The sequence below is a fragment of the Gastrolobium bilobum genome, unplaced genomic scaffold (genome assembly GCF_033153095.1).
Source record: "Gastrolobium bilobum isolate Gb01-03AN ecotype WA unplaced genomic scaffold, APGP_CSIRO_Gbil_v1 utg51235, whole genome shotgun sequence".
In the NCBI taxonomy this organism is placed as follows: domain Eukaryota; kingdom Viridiplantae; phylum Streptophyta; class Magnoliopsida; order Fabales; family Fabaceae; genus Gastrolobium; species Gastrolobium bilobum.
In genome coordinates, this window is record NW_026896370.1 from 49,488 (window position 1) to 66,809 (window position 17,322).

The window sequence follows — 17,322 nt, forward strand, 5'->3', positions numbered from 1 at the left end:
GTCATTTTATTTTAGTTGAATTTGAAAAATATGAGTTTAATGTCATTGAGAGGTATGTTTATGGAGATTCTGAGTTGTAACTTAAATTGACATAGTAATAACGTGCATTTTTATTTATTTATGCTTCATGTTTTTAAGCTTATTTAGTGAACTTTGTTTAATTCATTTTAGATATGGAGAATATAATTGAATTTATATATTCATATTTATATATATACTTATATATCTATAGATATTCGGGTCAATCGGTCCGACCAGTGATCCAATATCCGACCGAATCGATGCCCGGGTCGAGTTTAACAACACTAGTTGTCATGCACACCCTTAATATCCCGGGAAGTCTATGGCTTGGATGACTTTTAAGTTGTGAATTTGTGATACTAGCCAAGCACTATACCAGTGCTATTTTATTTTCCATAAAAAAATTAAAATGTGTACAATGGTTTGGATTGAATAAGTTATATATATATTTTGACAAAAAAAAATTCTTGTTTTTGTCACAGAAATATTTTTTCAGTCATATAAAGTAAATGGATCTCATTGTGAAGAGAAAAGAAGAAAAAACCAGTGAAACCCATTCACTTTATACTGTACCAATAAAAATAAAAATATTAAACCCATATTTTTTATGATATTTTTGTGTCACTTAAAATAATTTTTGTGTACTACATTATTATTATTATTATTATTATTATTATTATTATTATTATTATTATTATTACGTTAAAATTGTTCATATATTTACATAATTAATGTTTTTATATAATTCAATATAAGCAATTTAAAATTAATCATGTTACATGAATTATAGGTTGAACATAAAATATAATATACAAAGAACGAACATAACAAAAGAAATTAGTCATCATTTTATAATGACAATAAGAAAATGTTAGGCAAAAAAATTAAATTCTATCCTATAAAATATGGGATTCACAATATTTTGAAAATGAATGATGATTCCATGCTTAAATAAAGTATGAAATAAAATCATCATTTCTGAATTTTTATTTTCCATTCAGACGTGAAAATACATATTCCATCAAATAAAGCATAGAATGGAACGCGGGTACTAATACGTCCTTTCCAAGTTTATATAAAGGGTTATATTATTCTTGGGAAAAATATTTATGTAATTACTGCAGATAAGTTATCTGTATTTATTCCCAAAACGACGTCGTTTTAGTATTGAAACTTTAAAAAAGTATAAATACAAAGACTATTATAACCCTAAAATAAATTAAAATTCATGATTTCTGTCGTTTTGGACTTACTGCAGATAACTTATCTGCAGTAATTGCAGAAAAAACGAACTCATTATTCTTATATTGCATGAGAGTAATATAACTTCTTACAAATTCATCGATTCTTATATTATTTTTTTTTAATAAATAATGGAGCTCATCACATAATTATATAGATAACATTATATAACATATCTCTTATTGTATTAGAGTAATATAACCCCTATATAAATCATAAGAATATAAATCATAAGAGTACCCCAAAAAAAAAGTTTATATTAATCACATGCTGCGCTAGTATATGAGCCTCTTTTTTGTATATTTATCTAATGGACTCATCTGGCCCAAAACTTAAAACCCACTTGACCTACGGGCTGACAAAGGATTGAGGCCCAATCCGAGCCCAATACCAATACAAAACAGCATGCTACTCATCTTTCATTTCAGTTTAGTAGACTTTCATTTAGTATATAAGAACAGAAATGTCATATTGAGAATGTGAAAGGATCCGTTTACAAATTTTTTTTTATAAATTACATTAAGTCTGACCGATCATACATTCTTGATTGAAATATGACCGGTCAGACATAGTGTAGTTTGTAAGATTTTATAAATAACAAGTTTATAAATATAACCTTCCCTATTGAGAATATAGTGAAGTTTAATTCAATTTTCATCTCTACTCAGTTTAGCATGCTACTCAGTTTAGTAAACATAATTTCATAGTTTTTTTCTTCATAAGTTTCTCATGGGCTCTCAAACAAGCTATTTTTTATTTATTTTTTTGGGTACAAGCTCAAACAAGCTATTAGATAACCCTTTTATCTTTCTGTAAATTTTTTTGAATTGTTCAAATGATTGAGTCTACCTTTAAGTTTATGAGAAATGCATGAAGACAAGTATGTGCAAGTATCATTAGTGAATTGTTTTCAAAAATGTATTTTATTCGGTAGAGTTATTAAGAGTTAGGTATTTTTTCAGAAAAAAAGAAAGAAAGAAAGAAGATCAAGCACCTAAAAAGATATTTCTAACTCGTTTCCATAATTCAGGGGTAGGTCTTAGACGACAAGCCCGAAAAGCTACGATTACTTGTTAGAGATAATTATGGACCCAATTAGTCTGGGCTGAGTAAAACCCACAGTCCGAGAAATCTAAATGAGAATGCCCACGTTCAGTAAGCTTGGATGAGAATAGAAGCAGCACTTCTTCTTTTTTCTTATTTTTTTCTTTTTGTAGTTGAAGCAGCACTTTAAATTTAGCTAAAAATACAGATACTTGCTATATAAAAAAAAAAATACACATACTTATTTAAATTTTTTAAAAGTCATTTTTGACAACAATAATCATTGTTACACTTAAAATTTTATTATATGGATATTGCACACTTATTTTCATGCATTTAAGTAAGTTTGCAAATCAACATAAATATATTGGTATTCTTCCTTGCAATTTATTTTTAACATCATCATGCATTAGCGTTGCATTTATTGCAATTTTATATGTTATTTCAGTCATGTTTAACATGAAATTAAAAATAACAGCTTTAGTGATTAATAAATATATGATAATAGTAACAATGAATTAAATTAAATTAAATTAAATTAAATTAAAATGCCCTTATCATGGTCATCAGCCTTTAAAACAAAATTTGTTCAATTCACATAATCAACATTATTTGAAAATTACTTTTGAAAATTAATCTATTTTATTTTCTAGTCAAAAAATTTTCTATTGTTTTCAATCATCTTCAATTTTCAAATCAATTAATAAATACAATGTTTAATTACCCAAAAATGTCTTCTCTCTTAAATCAATCATATACAATAAATATATTATTTTGAATCCACATAAAGGGTCCCACAAACTCTGGGAGATTATAGGTTTTACCCATTACAAGATAAATCCCCTGTAAATAAAGGATTTAACCTTATATTGGTAAATGAGAAAAAAATTTGTTCTTGGAAATCATGATTTAATAGAATATGCTAGAAAAGTAAATTTCTCATAAATGTTACCAAAAAGCTGTTTGGAGACCAAAATATTTCCATGAATGTTGGCTCAAGTTTTCCAATTCTATATTTGGTTGATTGTCAATGATTCCTGAGAATATGGGCTGATTTTATAAAACTAACATTTGATGAATTTTTGAAAAAAAAATTATGATATAAAAGGGTCAAAACGCGGAGTTGGAGACCAGACACAAATTTCCCATACGAATTTGATCATTCTCAAACTAGAGTAACCCCAAATCGTTCTCAACCCCCAAATCTTCTTCAGCAACCAAGCTATTATTACCATCTACAGCAACCTCGAAATTGTTCTCAACCCTAAAATCGGTCTCAACCCCGAAATGATTCTCAACTACAAAATTATTCTTAATCCCAAAATTGTCTTCAATAACGAATCGTTCTGCAGTATCTAGTCATCATCTTCAGCAACGAGTCTGTAAGAGCAACCCCAAATTTCACAAATGACAGCAACACAGATCGAAGGTAGCATAGGTGTAGATGAGAATGGCATTGGTGGGTGTGAAAGTATATTTTTCGGGCATTCTTCATCTTCATCCTCATCGAAGCTGAAGTTGTGCGATTGGGGAATGAGGGCCGTGTTGCGCAAATCTCGGACAACAAGGAATCTAGGAATGAACTTCTTTGGATGCCCAAACTTCAGAACAAATGAGAAGTGTAATTTCTTTGAGTGGCTTGATTAACCCACTTGCTTTAACTGCATTAAGAAGGACAATTTGTTGAAACTCTTGGTGGGTATCACGGCTAGGGCTTTAAAAGAGAGAGTATTTTAGTCATGAAAATATTAAAGTAGGGTTATTTATTTCCTATATATTATGTAAAATTTTCCCACGAGGTGGGAATCCAAGAATACCACCCACCTGGTGATATTATTTCGTGAGATTCTTATTAACAATTTTAATTCCCAAGAATCTCATTTTCCTATGAAAACTTTAAGAATACTTGTACCAAAGGTGGGTAACTAGGATTCCCAATGTGAGTTTATTGAGAATCTAAAATTTATCCCTCTACCAAACAACCAGTAATTCTTCTGAAACCTTAGCCTCCTTACTGCTACTATGCACACACATCACTCGCTTTGACACTCAACCTCATTATTATGCATAGTGATCTGTCACCACCTGCAGCTATCTCCTCCATAGACACTGTTTGTCCACAAAATCATTTTGGATCGAACACATATTGTAAGAACCCGCACCGTTAAATTAGAAATTTAATTAATTAATTATGAGATTAATGAGATAATTTCATAATTTACCCTAATAATTAGGAGAAGGCTTAATAATTATAGTAAGTGATTAATAATGTCGAAAGTCACTTTTCTGACGAAAAGTGCAGATACCGGTTTTGCCTCACGGTATAAATGTGTACCGATGAAATATCTCGAAAAATTATGAAAAAAATGTATATGTCACTAGAATAATATATAGGACTAGCATAACAAGTTTCAAGTCAAAATAATAAGAACTGGCATCAGAACTGATACTGGCTACGTAAAAGTGTGTACCGGCAAAGTGCTGCGAAAAATAAAATAAAAATATGACAAATCTTAGAAAAATGGCTAGGTTCAGAATCCAAAGTTTGGGATTAAAATGATTAGCGTAACTATTAGCGCTAATACCGACGATTAGCTAAGTGGACTTATAAATACTTAAGGGCACAATGCCCTAGGTCATATTCTAATACTCCCACGTAGAGCTTCTGCTGCTATTTGGCTGCTGCCACCTTTCTTTACACTATTCTATTGCCTTCCTCTCATGAAACCAACCAAGTCATAGTCTTTTCACTTGATTCTTCCTCTTCCATCTTGTGAGCACTTGAGAGTATACATTGTGAGGGAGAAAGACACCTTCTTGCCGAGTAGAAGCTGCTGTTTGGGGAAGGTTTGAGGCTGACTTCATTGTTTGGGGTTGTGGGAGCCTTGTTCATACCATTGAAGGCTTCAAGAAGCCATTTTGATGATGAAAGGTCCAAGCCTGTAGTGCATTTTCGTGACTTTACAAAGTCAGCACCTTGGAGCTGTGTTGGAGGCTCCAAGTCAGTGTCTTTTTCTGAGATTGTGAAGCCTAAGGTGAGCCATGATCATCCCTTTTGAAATTTTCATAGTTTGGCTTGTTTAATCCATTAAAAGTGAGACTTTGATCATTTGAGTTAAGGACTGATAATCTAAGTCTAAAATATGTTAATGAACATCTGTTTACGGAGTTATTGGACTCCAAATCGCTTTAGGACCCTTAAAAATGGATTAATGCAGAAGACAGCTCGAGTTTCTGCATTCTGTCTGATAAGTATTTGAATACTTTTCATGTAGTATTTGAATACTCATAAGCAGTAATCGAATACTGGGATACTTTTTTGCGAAGAAAAGTATTCGGATATCTTGAATAAATATTCGAATACTGTAGGTAATGTATTCGAATACCTGGTGATATTCGGATACTGAGTGGAAATTATTTGGATACCTTGTGGTATTCGGATACTTTCTGGAGACATGGAGTATTCGAATACTCATCGAGGAGTATTCGAATACCTCCTGCAGATTTAGTCTTAAATCATTTAAAATGAGTTGGAAAGCCAAAATCACTTAAAATGAGTTGGAAAGCCGTAATCACTTAATGAAACCTTGAGCAATGATTATTGATGATTACTTATTGTATAAACAGACTGTGATTGTGCTGTTTGGTGACATTGAGCTAGTATTGACTTGGCTTGGATTGATTGCTTAGAGGTAAGCTTTTGTGTCCTCGGTTTATCCATTGTTGGTTCCATCGTACCCCATGGGGGGAATGGTTTATATGCACGATGTGTTTTCATGTATTGATTTTGAAATGCTGTTGAGCTGTTTTGTGCAAGTGCCTTATGATATGCATGTGTTGTTCCACCTAGACGGTAAGCCTGTGTATGTAGGAGACATACCATAGGGTGAATCTGCGGGTGGGTGCAAGTAGTGACTTGCACTAATTGTAGGTAATAGACGTATGTAAATCCTGCATTTCTTTGGCCAGTAGAATAGTTGACACACATGACATGATTATTCTGCTGCATTGCACTGATTTGGAACTTATATTATATTACTGCTTTTGGAACTTATATTGCACATGTAAGTGAGCTTGGGGTGGAGAAATTCTTGAAGACCCCTTGTCTTACTGAGATTTCTGTTTAGAGATCTCACCCCACGTTTAGGGCACATATTTCAGGTTCAGGTAACTCGGGGGTTGATACCTCGGGCGGCAGGAGGCCGGAGCTGAGTTGAGATTATGTTTTTATGATGATATGACTTGGATGCTGACATGTTGTACATTTATTATTATGTTGTTGTTGTTGAGACTCTGTTGGACTTTGTTGCCTTATTTGGTGAGCATGGGGGTTGTCCATGCTACATTGAGTGACTATGTTTTATTTTAGTATTGAGTTGTATAATTGTATCAAGATTATGGTCCAGACTACGTGTTGTAGTTCCGTGACTTAGAGACTCACTTATTTTATTATGAGGTTATTCAGTGTAGTTAGCTGTTATTTGCAATTACATACAGGTAACATTTTGAAAGTGATTAAGTAATCAATTTGGTAAATAAGAATGATGTCATAATTGAAAAGAAAAAGTTTATCCTATTTTAATTAAGCGCAGCGTAATATGATGACATGATAACAAACCGGGTATACACGGGGTGTTACACATATTATTTAAGTTTACCACAAATATCTTATTTCCTTTTTTAATTCATTTTGAGTTATTACCTGATATAAGCAAGACATCTCTTCTCAAATATGCATAATTTCAATCTTATTTCTTTTTACATACATGATTCCAAAATTGCCTATCTCTTTTGACAATTAAACCACCTTTACCAAAAAAGAAAAAAGAAAAAAATCATTCTGTTTACATGAAGCATATACATTGTTGAAGCCCATTTTCAAAAGTGCTCCAAGATTCCAAATTTCCAAAACAGAAAATTGAGATATGTCATTGTGAAAAGAAGTGATTGAAAATCATTCTTGTGAGTATGTAAAGGAAAGTCTATTGTGTTTGGTGAAGGAGATTGAGATTGATGGTGATCTGCACTTGAATCCTTGAGATTTTGTAAGAGATTACTAATATATTCATTTGGTGTTGCAGTTCTTCATAGAACTTTAAGCAATAGTTCCTAAAATCCAAAGGTTCGCATCTTGTTTTTCCTAGAATGCTTGAATTCTCAGAAGAAATTTTTAAACCCATCACTGAGTCTTCTTGAAATTCCTTTGTAGAATATTTATCAAGAGTGTGTATGGGTCTATTGAAATATCTTTTTATTAATTGTTGTTATACCATTATTGATCAATCTTTAAAAAAAAAATATTGTGCCTCCTCACTAGCCGAAGGATGTGGTTTCTACTGATTTATACTTTAAAGGCAGATTTAGTGAAAATTATTATTTGTTTATGTTGTTATACCACTTCTTTTTGAGCTGTTATCTGATAGAAGCAACTCATCCCTTCTCATATATGCAGAATTCCAATATTTTTTCTTTTTGTACGTATAATTCCAAAAGTACCCCCTATCTCTTTTGACCATTAAACAACCTTAACTAGATAAAAAAATCATTCTCTCTTCACGAAACATATACACCGTTGAAACCCATTCCAAAAGTACTCCAAGATTCAAAATTTCCAAAATAGAAAATCAAGATATTTCATTGTGAAAAGAAGTTATAGAAAATTGATCTTGTGAGTGGGTAAGGGAAAGTCTATTGTGAAGAGGTGAAGGAGATTGAGATTAAGGGTGACCTAAAATTGAATCCTTGAGATTTTATAAGGGATTGATGACACATCCATTTGTTGTTGCAGTTCATCTAAGAACTCTAAACAATGTTTTCAAAAATCCAAAGGTTCACGTCTTGTTTTTCTTAGAAAACTTGAATTCTTGGAAGAAATTCGGTCTTCTTGAAATCCCTTTATAGAATCTTGATTGAGAATGTTTGTGGATCTATTGAAAGCTTTATTGATTGTTGTTATATCATTATTGATCAATCTTTAAAAAGAATTATTGTGTTTCCTCACTGGCCGAAGGATATGGTTTCTACTAATTTATACTCTAAAGACAGATTTAGTGAAAAATATTATTTTTTATGTTCACTCATTGTAATATTTGGCCCTTCATCCTTCTTGCATATTCATAGCAAATATTGCCTTTATTTTTCTTAAGTTCTTATTTGACATTAATTTATTAATTCACTCATAGCACTCATTGGTATTTCATATTTTTGCATACTCATTTTTTTAGCAATATGAATTTGGGTATTCTTGAAATTTTGAAGTGGTTAGGATTATATTGTTATTATATTATTATATAACCCTCCAATTTAAAACTAGTTTATTAACACACATATGGTACAAAAGCGCATCATAAAATGAATTCTTAAGCGGAAGACTTGTTCAAAGTATCACCGTTATTCTGTGTAATTAGGTGACTTAACTTTTTTCTTTTCTTTCTCCTTTATGTATTGTCGTACATAACTCAATTTCCATTTTATCTTAAACTATATAGCCACATACCTATACAAAATTCTTACTTAATCATTCGGTGACCATAATTAACGGTCAATGCCTATCCGAATATGATAACTTGTACCATTCCTGATAGAATCTTACGTACAACATAACAGCTGAAAGTTGGACAATCCAGGGATACTATCCCACAATCTTGCAAATCCTGAAATCCAGAAAAATGCAGTCCAACATATACAAATACAATCCAATACAAAAGGACCTAAAATCCATTCATGGATTTCTACAAAATTTGGCTCCATGCCAATTCTATCATACTTAAATATTGCAAATAAACATACTTATACATGCCAGAATTAGAAATAGATAAATGTATACAATATATCTCACAGATACAAACATAAGACTATACATATGCATGATCATATGTCATGCTACAAAATATCGATACAGTTATCCAAAATATCGTAAAAAGTCTACTTCAGCTGGTCTTCTAACAACCTTATACAGGCATCTTGCCCTGTGAGGGCTCTCCTACTGCTGGAGTACCTGAAATATATCCCCAAACGGGGTGAGATTAACAATCTCAGTAAACTCTGGGTTTATGAAGTAGTCTCCACTCATGAGTTCACTTCCTGCATGGGAGGTCAGATAACAAAGTATAGCAGAAATCATATATCTCACCATATACAAAATTTGAACCCTCTACAGGTTATCCCAAAGGATAAGTACCCCAAGAATAAACCTCAAATATAACAATTATAACAACCCTAAATATTGTATCATGATTAATGAAGAATTATGATAATTAATAAACGAGACATTTCAGATGAAATAGTTTATGATTAAGTAAATTAGAAGTATGGGTCCAATGGACCAAAGACATAAGCATTAGGGATCCAATGAATTCATGGATCAAAGTATAACCCAACAAAGGAAGTTTTAATTCCATTTAATGTGGACAAGTCCAAGTGATACAAAGAAAGCTCTATATGATAAAGTAAAGTCCAATAAGGTAAATGAAACCCAAATCAAGTTAAAGCCCAAAGTAAGGCCATGACATAATAAACCTAAAGAAGTACTATATGACTAGGAATTAAATTAGAATTCTTTCCCTACAAGCAAGAAGCCCACGGTTTTACTAGAGAAAACAAGCTCTAAGAAGTCAATTTAAAGTGTCATAAAATCATGGAAAAATAGGCACAAATTAGGTCAGGTTAATAGGTTAAAGGTCCATAATCTTAAGGAATAAATCATGGTCCAAAATTAAAGGAAATCTTTTCCTTCCAAGCATTTAAAATCCGCGGCCTAGGTGTAGGAAATGAATTTGATTTTATTTGATTTTCAAGCCATTAAATGCAAATCGAATTTCCTTAAGTCAAGCCAGTCAAATTCCTTTAAACAAGGAAGTTAGGATTATGATGATTAGTAGTCAATCACTTTTCCTAAATCAAGCAAATTGATGACAATATGTCAATCAATCAAATAATTCTGTTTCTTAAATCAAGGAAGCAACCTTTATGACGATTAGTCACACCTCATCAATCCCTTAAATCAAGGGAGCAACTTTTAATGACGATTAGTCACACATCATCAATTCCTTAAATCAAGCAATCACTAAATTTCCTTAATCAAGGAAATTGACATCATGTTCTTGTCCCTAAATTAAGCAATCTAACCTATGACAACAAATCACCACCTTACTCTCATTTAATGTGATCGAAACCTACCAGCAATCAAGTAATGGCAAGGCTTCTAGGTTGCCTATTTGAACAAGCTTTAGTCTCTCCTTTTTCCCTCTATAGCCGCGGCACTACCAAAGGAAAGAACAAAGAGTTTAGTTCATTTTGTGAAGTCCATGAATGCTTCGAAATGGTGAGTGTGTTAGTGAGAAATACCTAATTGTTCCAAGATCAAATACAAGCCTGGATCTTAGCCCTTCTTCCTAATAATTCCACCAAAGAACCCTTCATCTCTAAGCAAGAAAATCCCTCTTCTCCTCTCTTTAAGCTTGCGGCCTTGTATGTTCAAGGAGGAAGGAAGTTCATTCAAGAAGATTCAAAGTAGTCAAAGGTCAAGAAGTGTTTCCTTAAGTCGTTGATCATCATCAAAGGTAAGCCTATGAACCTTCTTGGTTAGGAATGACATGTAAAAGCATGAAAGTGATATCCTAAGTATATGATCCCTAGAAGGCCGAACCATGTATGATAATTATAAGCATGAAGAGATGTTTAAATGATGATGTTAGATTAGCATGTTTAGTAGCCTAGGTTCTAAATCAATTTTGCATGATCATAACCTTAGTTGGCCGAATATATAAGATGATGTTTTGAATGATGCTCTAGGATTTAAATATGATAAATTATCAATAATGTTAGAAGCATGTTTTAGAAGTAAACCCTTAGGTATTTTAGGGCAATAAGGCCGAATGGTATGTAGCTAAAAGAGGTTTTATTTGATTAATGTTGAAAGGATCTAACCATGTTAAGTTAATAATATAATTGAAAGCATGTTTTAAAAATTATATTCCTAGATGTTTATCTATGGTGGCCGAACCTATACATGCCTAGAAGAAATCTTTAATAATTCTATTAAGTGTTATGATGACCTAATAATGTCCTAAAACCTACACAAGTGGGTAAGTAAGCAAAACAACTCCTCTAGGTAATTAAACTTGCAAAGCCGAGACCTATACATGGATAAAACACAAATGTTGAATGTTATATAAGTTACTAAAAGATGATATGATGATGTTAGGGAGTCAAGGGAGCAAACAGGCAAGTAAAGAGATCAAAAGTTGAAAGTATACAAGTAAAGAACGACAAGTACTGTAAGTGTTTACAGTTGTTGAAGTAATCTCTCTATGTATGCCACCATTATGAAACTATGATAAGTTATGGTCTGACTGCAATATGTTTATAGTGCTTTACATTATGTGATTATGATATTTTTGAAACTTAAAACCATGCTATTAAATGTTGGCCTGTGCACTGATACTCCAGTTGCAACCTGACGAGGACTCTGGGTATCTCCGTAAGTCCGTAAAAGCCGGCAGGAATATGATGATGATGATGATGGCATGATATTTTTATATGATGATGTTAAATGTTCCATTTTGTATTGTTATTATAAACTGTTGCAGGAGTAAGCGTCATAGTTGGAGAATGCTCCAGCTGTGAACCTTACTGAGATTTTCCCCAAAATCTCACCCCCCTTGACCACCCATTTCAGGAAAAGATGAAAGAAAGTAATAAGAAAGTTATGTGGGAAAGAAAGGGTAAGAGACTGGTACGTAAAGAAGAAGAAACTCCACCTACCTGGGAAGAGAAACTAAAGGATCTAACATATAGAGGCCTATGGACTGAGGCTATGAAATTATTAATAGAAGCTTTTCCACATTATGATTTCGATGAAGCACTAAGTACACAATGGCTAGAGGAACCACAACCACATTATGACTGGGCTTATGATGCGGCATAAATTATGTTTTTATTTATGATTAGTTAATCTTTTTGGGATTACATTAAATAATGTTTAGTGTTATTTATTTTGTATTGACGTTTTAACGCTTTTAATTTTATATGGAATAAGTATGGTTATGTGTTTCCATTCCGCACTCTGATATTTGCATTCGTAAAGTTTAAATTTAGACTTCCGCGCGTTGAATGCATGATGAAGGTGCACCCTATATGTATTTACATTTGGGGTGTTACAACAATAATTATTAAAAATTGAATCTTCTAAGGGTCGTCTCAATGGATAAATTCCCCAAAGAATTTACATACATAATCACTCCAAGGGTTGTCCCAATAGATAAATTCCCCAAGGAGACACCAAACATAAACATTCCAAGGGTTGTCCCAAAGGATAAATTCTCCAAGGATGGTCCACTTCTAAGGGCTGTCCCAATGGATGAATTCCTCAAAGAAGTTCCATAAACAACCACTACAAGGGTTGTCCTAATGGATAAATTTCCCATGGAGGGTCCATACATGATAATTCCAAGGGTTTTTCCACTGGATAAATTCCCCATGGAACATACAAAAGGGTTGTCCCAATAGATAAATTTCTCAAAGAAGGTCCACGTATATGTTCATTGGCCAATAACTGATCAATCATTCAATCATTACACAACATCTATTCATTCAAATCATCACATCACATCACTCATCACTTGTCAATCAATCATATCATATCAACTTATATACTTGAATCAAATCCCAACATCTTGTACTCTAATCACATCATCTTGTCATACATGTAGTTGTCCTATATGAATGCAACTATGTTAAGTATCTAACATCCATCACAACATATATACACAAAACCACAATTGCACTGAACCATAGCGGAACAAATAAAGAAGGAGAAAAATACTAAACTGAAAGCTTACATCTTGAAGTTCTCGAACCAAGCTTACTTGCACTTCAAAAAATTTATCCAAAACTTCCCAAAATCTGACTTCCAAGCATTAGGTCTCTTGTCTCCAACCTAGTTTACAAACCAATAATAATCAATACCAATTAAGGTTAATTCCAATTGTTAAGCACCAAAGTCTAACACTTGACATATTCATCAAACTTGCAAAAGTCATGATTAAGTTGGTTCAAACACATTGCTTTCATAACAAATACTTTCTTAACATATTTGACAAGCCAATTCATGCCCAAATAAGTCATAACCAATTAACTCATATATTAAAGAAAGCTAACACATCATTACTCAATATGGATACCTATTCCCAAGCAGGGTTTTTATACCTTAATTTCACTTTACTCAACACTAGGAATAGCTTTCAAGTTTCATTCAAATTTAACAAAGCTTCCTAAACCTCTTTCCATGCTTTGGTCGAAGCCATACCATAATGGGTTCATCATGTTTTCTAGCTCTCATTTACTAACAAATTAGCTTACTATGCTCAAGGATCATCATCCAACATCAAAATCAAATTAAGCTAACCTCCAACCTGGTTTTACCTAACATAACTGAAACATAGCATATAGGGTTCCTTGACTTCTTAACCTTTTCAATGTCAATTCCACAGTTCATTTCACCATACATTAGCCAATGACCAATAATCATCATTAACATCAATTACCAAGAATGCTTATACTCATAGAATATAGCATAAACAAACTTACACACCTTGTATTCACTTAGAGTGACACTAGGAACTACATCAAAACATCAAACATAATTTAGCAAGTTTCCAACCCCATTTTGTGCAAATGGGCCGAAATAAAGCATGATGAAATCATGAACCTTTCAAGCTTTCTAATGGACAATTCGCAGTCCATCTTAAACTACAGTATCCAATAGACATTATCCATCATCAAGACAACATCAAACAACTTCCCACATGATTTTTCTACACATGGCCGAATTGAACATATAAAGGGTTCATGAATTTTTACAAATTTCCAATGGCTATTGACCACATCATTCAACCCTCTGCTGACCACTAAACATTATTCCATATTAACATATCATCAAACACATCATTTACACGATTTTTCCAGCCATGGCTGAATTGGTCATAAAGGGAGTTCATCCATTTTTCATGCTATCATGATTTCAATATAATTTAATCAATTCCACAAACATTAAGGAACACATCCTATGATAAAGATAAAATCAAAAAACCATATTCATCATGGTCATCAAATATAAAAATTCAAGAGAAAACCTAAATCCAAACTCAAGAAACTAACCATTAAAATCATTTTTTTTTACCTCCAATGGGTTCTAAATCACCTAAAGATGATTCTCCATACTTTAAACCATCCAAACAGCCATCATAACTCCAAGAAGATAAATAGTAATAGTGGCTGATTAGTGAAGAAATCTTACAAAATATAGCTTCTTTGGATGAACAAAAACCAAGGTTAAGTTCCTAAAGGCGCAAGGATTATTTTTGGTGAAGGAAGCTAAGTCTAAAAGTAAGTGTATGGCAAGATGCAAGCTTGGAGCACTCAACCATGGAGTCTCGGTCCTAGGTCTGCACTTCGAAGGTTGAAGGAAGAGAAGTGACCAAATTTGTTGTCTTAAGTTACTTTAAAGGGCCAGGATATTCTTACACCGGTGTAAGAGTTAGAAGTCTTACACTCAATCTTGACCATTGATCCACTTGTATTCAATGGCTAATATTACTAAAAAATTAGAGCCCTTAGATATAAGTGAGATTAATGGACAAGATTGAGAGTGTAACTTACACCGGTGTAAAATGATCCTGACCCTACTTTAAAACATATAAAGTTTGACCTTGACCTATAATGCTTGTCATTGGTTGATAACTTAATAAAACTTTGACCTAATTAATCATACATTCTAATCATAATTAAAACAAACTAAGATCACTTGAACTCACCATTTTCTCTTAAACAATCTAATTATATCATCAAAATTAAGTTTAGGCAAAGTTTTGCCTATTTGCAAAATATCTCTAAACTTAAACAAATTTAGAATTTGACACAAAAACTTTTCTAATGATTCTATTTGGATCCTAATTAACTTGTTTGGCATGAATTGTATCCTTATTCATATTATCATGTTAATCACTTGATTAACTTGTCACAAATTCTATCAAAAGCTTACTTAATCCCTTGTTTAACAAAACTTATTGATCAAATCTATAATTAACTTCCATTTACCAAAACTTAATAGTGTGAGTTATTATATTCACCCCAATTTTTAAAAGATTTTGACCTCAAAACCAAGATCATATTTATCAGATACCTCAGGATATAGTCAGAGAATCTCATCCTCCCCCTCCCAAGTAGCCTCCTCAAGCGCCCTATCTTCCCATTGAATCTTAATCATAGGAATGGACTTGCTTCTCAATTTCTTTTCACCTTTATCAAGGATCTTTTTCTGTTCATCTGATATTGAACCACGAACTATCATGGTCTTACCTCATCAGTACTTATTCAAATCACAATGATTTTAACTTTCACAATCTGTATTCTCACTTACTTGAGTATATGATTTAGTTTTTCTAGCTATAAGTCATCTAAGTTTCTCTTTTGTTTCATACCTCGTACAGATACCCAAACATATTGATAACTCTCTAGTGTAGAGTTATTTTTAGGCTTTATTAACATGATTTGGTGCCATATTATATCATAATTCCCTTAGAATTGCATGATATTAGCATTAATGTTATCTTTTTATGATTTGATTGAGAAATATGCTAAGTGTTGATATTTCATGTTATTAATCAGAGCTGTAGCAATTGAGCTTAAGTGAAACAGTGTATTGTTGGTGCAAGAAGTAACTAACTTTTGATTTTCAAATACTAACAGAAAGATAAGAACGCTGCAGCACTGAATCAGGATAAAGAAAATGGATAAACACATATCATTTCAAATCCCAATATCTTAGCTAACAAGAAGATCAAATCAAGAAGTTGTGCAAGATAAAGGATAAGTACATACCACTTCAAATCCCAAGATCTTAGCTAACAAAATCAAGAAGTTGTGCAAGATAAAGGTTAAACACATATCTCTTCGAGATCTTAGCAAGATTAAAAGATAAACATTTATCCTATTCAGAAGCTAATTATTAAGGATTAACTACTTGAAGCCCAACTCCACATTGCTTATAAAAAGAAGAGCCTACGCACGTCCAAAGGGAGCTTTCAAGCGGTGAAACACTTAGAAGATTTTAAAGCTAAGTGGAGAGAGATCCAACGAAGCAAAGAGTGAGGCTAGGGTTTAATAGAGAGATCACTAAATCCGGTTGATCCCTGCATTACTCCGGTGGCGGAGCCCAAGGTTGCTGTGAGAGCAGAGTTACAGCAACGTCCCTGTTTATTTTATCTTAGTTCTATGGAGTCTTTATAATTCTTTATTGTTTCTTGTTATTCAAGTACGAGCTAAATTGTCTTTGATTGGGTGAAAGAGTACCCATATTGTGATGTAATCAGTTTGCCTAAACTTTGTTATGTATTTTTCCATGAAGTGGTTTAATAAAATGTTAAATTATCTCAATCTTGTAAACTCATCGAAAGAGAGTTGAGAGTGACATGAAGTTTAGGCTATAGATATATAGAACATCCTTCAAAGTTATTAAACATTATGGGTTAGCTGATTAAACTTAGTTAATAGTGGTTAGAGAGATCATTCACATCACAAAATTATAAAGAACTCGCACTTAATGGAGTTATAACTATGAAGCATAGATATATGGGGATTAGTATACATGTATTGTTGGAGAGAGCCATTGCATGCATGAGTGTTCTGATTACTAGGGTTGTGCATGGGTCAGGTCGGGTCAGGTTTTGGTCCGACTCGACCCAACTTGGTTTTTATAGGTCAGTTATTTGACCCGACCCGCTTTAATTTGATCCAAGTCAGGTCTGACTTGGTTTGGATTTTGTTGAACTAGTTCATAACCGGGTCGGATCTGACCTGACTTGGTTTTTGAAATGGGTCTGACTTGGTTTCTGAAGTGGGTCAAATCTGACCTAACCTGACCCGTTTTTGACTTGGTTTCCTCACAAAATTTCGTTAAAATTTCTACGTTGCAAACGACGCAAATTTGGTCACAAAATTATTTTTTCATCGGAA

At 32.8% G+C, this 17,322-nt stretch overlaps 1 long non-coding RNA gene across 2 annotated transcripts; it reads right to left on the reverse strand.

Moving 5' to 3' along the window:
- Positions 1-9,088: 9,088 nt before the first annotated feature.
- On the reverse strand, positions 9,089-14,763 carry LOC133299404 (uncharacterized). Of its 2 annotated transcripts, none has more exons than XR_009749920.1 (3): positions 14,489-14,763; positions 13,149-13,246; positions 9,089-9,304 (listed from the first exon to the last, which is right to left on the reverse strand). It is a non-coding gene; the product is annotated as an uncharacterized LOC133299404 (long non-coding RNA). The 2 variants fall into 2 exon arrangements; XR_009749921.1 differs by having other exon boundaries at positions 9,089-9,390.
- Between the last annotated feature and the right edge of the window lie 2,559 nt (positions 14,764-17,322).